Raw genomic sequence first — 5,520 nt, 5'->3', positions numbered from 1 at the left:
AAGTGTAAAGGGAATATTTGCATTTTTAATTAAACCAGAGTAGCTTGAATTCAAAAGAAGGGATGAAATGTTACACCTAGCTGGAAGGAGTTAAGAAACAATGTGTTTATTTTTCCAAAAGATTACTGGTAAAGTTAGTACTATGATAGATTTATATTATTAGAGAGGTAAAGTCCAAAAACATAGTGAAACAATGGGAATTTGCATTTAACATTAAAGGGGAAAATATGTGTAAAGGAGAGAAGGCTATGTGTAAAAGCAGGCATTTTAAAATCTAATACAAGTGTGAAAAGCCTCCAACATTTAAGCCTCAAGCTGCTGTCTACAAGGAACCAAAGCTGAGGAAAAACTCATTTTGAATTGACTGTCCAGGGTGTGTGCTTTGCCTGGATCTGTTTAAATCTGTGTTTTTGCTGTTGCCTTAACGGAGGTGTAACTGGGAGTTAGATTACCAGGGGAACTAGGAGTTATTATAGTAGTAATTTGTAGATCTATGTATGTGCTTAAAATTATTTTTTGATTTAATAAAGGTTTAATCTAGATTTATAAGAAACCTATAAGACTCGGTGGTCTTATTACTACTGAATTCAAGGAACACATCTCGAAATCTTTGAATTGCAGAACAGTTATGGCAGTTGTTTCAAGTTTCCCTTTGGGATTTGAGCAGTTCAGCATTTACCATCAGCTGTGCCATAACACAGTGGTTGTAGTATTTGACCTCGATCCACCTAGAGAAGTAATCAATGACAATAAGGAAAAATTTTCCATTAAAAATAAACAGATCCATCCTCAGATGTTCCCATGGTCTGGATGGGAATTGACTTGAGTTAAGCGGCTTTATTTGTTCTGGTCTTGTGCACTGCGCAGACGTGGCACTGAGAAATCATTTCTCCTGTAGATCTCGATATTCCCGGCCATCTCACAGAAGATGCCCTCATTTCACATGCCCTGCATTTTGTGATACCCATGTAGCCCTGGTGCATTCTTTCCAAGATCTCTGGCCAAAGTAAGACCGGAATCACCAGACTGTCATCATATACAGCAAATTATCCATCATAATAAAGTGCTCCCTTTGCTCAAAGTAGATTTTCATCACCGTACCACTGGGATGCTGCTGTGGCCAAACTGGTATGCAGTATTGGCGAAAGCGAATGCATTCCTCATCCTGCATCTGTGCTTGACGAATTTTTTGCAGCCTTTTTGAGCTTTTTTGGAATTGTGAATATGACTCAATCTCATTAATGTGTTATGAGCCCAGCTGATGTTAGTACTGGACAAGTCAGATCCCAGGCTGGAGCCCAACTTGATAGAACCTAATTTTTATTTTTAGTTTAGAAAAGCGGAGGGCGGCTCCTGAACAGGAGTTACAGGAGTGTCAGCTGATGAATTTTTAACTTTGCAAGAATGAAACATTTATTCAACAAGAAAAGATTAACTATATTACAATATAGAATTGACGAAGAGCCATACAAACTTGAAACGTTAACTCTGTTACTCTCTCTAGAGGCTGCCAGGCCAGCTGAGTTTTTCCAGCATTTTCTGTTTTTATTTCAGATTTCCAGCATCTGCAGCATTTTGCTTTTATATTAGAATACTTCTTCACCTACAACTATACCTTTACAGATATATATATATACATATTCATAAGGATAACACAAATTGTTCACAGTATGTACACAGTCCATGTGAACCAATAGGTGACCTGTAATCAGACATGCTATACTCTGAAACCAATTGACAGTAGCCACCCCAAACAGATGCTACGGCTCTCTCATCAACTCCCCCCAGACGCTTGTCACACCGTGAGCCAACTGGTCTCACTGAACTCCATCTTTTACACAAAGGTTTCCAACTCGCTTTAGAATCTTCTCCCAAATGACACTTCCTCTCAGATGCCTTCCACAAGGGTCCAGCTCCAGGGTTTCAAACTCTCCTTCCGATGTTCCTCTCTCCTGGATCGCATTAAAATTTCTTACCATGCGTAATCTCTCAAATACTCAGCCAGGCCAAAAGTACATCACAGCTTCACATGCCCATTGTAAAGAGTTACAGACCTTCAGCTGCCCCCTTGGATCTTTCAGCTTCTATTTTGCTTTAAGTTTGCTTCCTGCAACTTTCTTCTCTTTAAGCTTGGAGCCTTCCTCTCTGCTCCTTACTTTCACTTGCACAGAACAGGATCTTTTCCAGATTCCTGTCCTGTCCTTAGACTAGACTGTCCTCTTGGGACCTTTCCTGTGCCACTCCCCTAGATTTTGGGGCTTTCTTCTTTAGTTTCTGGAACCTGCTTCTGCTGCTCCTTCTCCTGTGTCCAGCTCTCTTGGCAACTGGCTTCAACTTTAGTTTGGGACTGGCTATTTGTCCCTCTGCTGCCCCTTCTCTCTGTAGTCTTGGCTTCAACTGAGCTTTGGTTTGGGACTTGCTATCTGTCCCTCCTATGCTGCACCTGCTTCCAACTGAACTCAAACTATCCTTCTATCTCTGTGGGGTCTCCAGTTGCTAGGCAACAATGCAGTTTTTCCTAACTTGTTTAAACTTTCCTAAAACACTATCCCCTACTTGAAAACACAGCTCTCCACTTCAAGGGTCATTAAAGTCATTAGAAATACAGGTATACAAACAGAGCTTTAGACCTGTCTCCAGGCAAAAATGAAACTAGATCCCAGGTTTCACCTTTAAACCCACAAATAGAAAAAATATATAAATTGAACTTAAACTTAAAGATATACCTTATTCCTAACATACCCATACACATATAACTTACATAAACTATCTATATTTCCTAACGATCCATCTGCAAACTTCTTATGTCTTCTTCACAACGTACTTTCCTACTTTGTGCCATCTGCAAATTTAGCTACCATGCCTTTGCTCCCCTCATCTAAGTCATTGATGTAAATTGTAAAAAGTTGAGGCCCCAGCACAGACCCCTGTGGGACTCCACTCATCACATCCTGAGATGGCAGATGAATTGAACAGATATATTGCTGCTTCTTCACTACAAGTAACATCCCAGAAATAGCTGTAAATCAGGAATTGAAAAGAAGGGAGGAACTCAGGAAAATTATAATCACCAGGGAAGTGGTACTTAGCAAATTGTTGGACCTGCGGGCTGACAAATCGCTGGGTCCTGATGGACTTCATCTTTGAGTCTTAAAAGAAGTGGCTAATGAGATAGTTGATAACGAAACGTTAACTGTATTCCTTGCCGCAGGTGCTGTCAGACCTGCTGAGTTTTTCCAGGTATTTTTGTTTTTGTTTTGGATTTCCAGCATCCGCAGGTTTTTGCTTTTATTTGAGATAGTTGATGTGTTGGTTTTAATTTGTTAAAATTCCCTGGATTCAGAAAAGTTCCATTAGATGAAAACATAACAAAAGTAACTCCTTTATTCAGAAAGGGAGGGAAACAGAAAGCAGGAAACTACAGGCCAGTTAACTTATCATCTGTCATAGGAAAAATGTTGGAAGCTATTATGAAGATGTTATAGCTGGGCATTTGGAAAAATTCAATGCAATCGGGCAGAGTCAACATGGTTTTGTGAAAGGGAAATCATGTTTAACCAATTGGAGTTGTTTGAAGGAGTCACATGTGCTGTGGATAAAGGGGAACTGGTGGATGTACTGTACTTAGATTTTCAGAATGCATTTGATAAGGTGCTACATCAAAAGTTATAGTGGAAAATGAAAGCTCATGGTGCAGGGGGTAACATGTTGGCATGGATAGAAGATTGGCTAGCTAATAGAAAACAGAGAATAGGCATTAATTGGTCTTTTCTGGTTGGCAGGATGTAATGAGTGGCGTGCGACAGGGATCAGTACTGGGGCCTCAACGTTTCACAATTTATATATATGAATTAGATGAAGGGACAGAAAGTATGGTTGCTAAATTTGCTGATGATACAAGATAGGTAGCATAATAAGTTCTGAAGAGGTCATAAGGAGGCTATAAGGGGACATAGATCGGTTAAGTGAGTGGGCAAAGATCTGACAAATAAAGTATAATGTGGGAAAACATGAAATTGTCAATTTCGCAGGAAGAATAAAAAAGAAGCATATTATCTAAATGCCCTGTCAGGATAGGCTCCGAATTCCCGTGACACTGAATTGGATGAAGCAGTTCTTGAAAAGTGAGTGAGTGATTATCTAAATGGTGAGAAATTGTAGAGCTCTGAGATTCAGAGGGACCTGGGTGTCATGTTGCCTGAATCACAAAAGGGTAGTATGCAGGTACAGGAAATAATTGGAAAGCTAAAAGAATGTTATCATTTGTTGCGAGGGAAATTGAATAGAAAAGTAGAGAGGTTATGCTTCAGTTGTACAGGACACTGGTGAGGATCTGTAAGGGGCGCACGAGGAGACAGGCTACCAAGCGGGAGTGAGACAGAGACAGAGTAACTAGCAAATTAGGTTCATGAGGTAAGTTCTAGTAAGTCCTTTTCAGGTTTTAACTATAGATTAAGAATCAAGATCTGACATAGTACTAACCTTCAAGTAAGTTAGGTTAGCTTGTGAAGTAGAGAACTGCCTGGAGTGACAGTTATCTGTCAATCACCTGAAAGCAGTTGGTTCAATTGGTGTCAATTACTGTAGCAGGAAGCTAAACTAGTGAGTGACTTATGTTAGGATATGGCATGTGGTATTTGCCAGGCTGACCAAATCCGCAAGGGAAACTTGGCCGTGCTATCACAACAGTTTTGCAATTTGTACTTACTACAAGAAGGTTTGTGTATTAAATTCAGAAGTAATGAGTCCACTAACACCATTTTGTTTTCCTGAAAGGTAAAATGGGCATGCAGTGGAGATGGTGCCTTTGACCAAGAGCCTGCTTTCCCTGTTCGGTTGGAGCATTCGGCAAATTGTAACAAGACAAGCTCATCTCAAAACTGGTCCTGACTTTCATGACAAGTATTGAAATGCTATCCTTTTGGGAGGATTAGCATTCTGTGTTACAGTCTGGAATTGTGTTGCGACACAGACTGGGCTCACATGGAACGTGTCTCCTATTGGCAAAATCACCCCTCAAAATTGGAGGGAAAACTAGGGGAATGGACCAAGTGTTTGCAAGAAATTGAGTACAGTTGGCCTGGTTTGCAAATTTGCTTCTAGGCTCATGGCTTCTACTGTACTGATTACCTCTATATATTGGGTCTCATTGCAAATCAATAAATTATAGAAACTTTAAAAAACACCTTTAGAGATTTTAAAAATTGAATTTAAAAACTTGTTAGCAAAAGAAAAGAATTAAAACACATACATAAGATTACAGTTACACTGTTACTTAATATTATAACAAATCCCAAAATTCCCAATTAATCTGACTCCCCACTATACACCCCCTTTAAGGCAACAGTCCAAAATAGATTTTAAATGTAGAGAGGCAATCCAACAAAGTTACCATAGCACCTAGTTGATAGTGGAATTCCAAAATGCTTTTTAACACAACTTTGGTTATTGCAACAGCAGTCTTCTGCAAAGTGGCTAGAGACTGTTTCCCTAAGTCTGTTTCATACAATATATCTTTTA

General features: G+C 39.5%; 1 pseudogene; it reads left to right on the top strand.

The window, feature by feature from the left end:
- Positions 1-4,798: 4,798 nt before the first annotated feature.
- LOC121290948 lies at positions 4,799-5,038 on the top strand (annotated as a pseudogene).
- The last annotated feature ends 482 nt before the right edge of the window (positions 5,039-5,520 follow it).

The sequence above is a fragment of the Carcharodon carcharias genome, chromosome 18 (genome assembly GCF_017639515.1).
Source record: "Carcharodon carcharias isolate sCarCar2 chromosome 18, sCarCar2.pri, whole genome shotgun sequence".
Classification (NCBI taxonomy): Eukaryota; Metazoa; Chordata; class Chondrichthyes; order Lamniformes; family Lamnidae; genus Carcharodon; species Carcharodon carcharias.
Note: the sequence above shows the minus strand (reverse complement) of the source record. Positions and strands in the feature narration are given on the sequence as shown.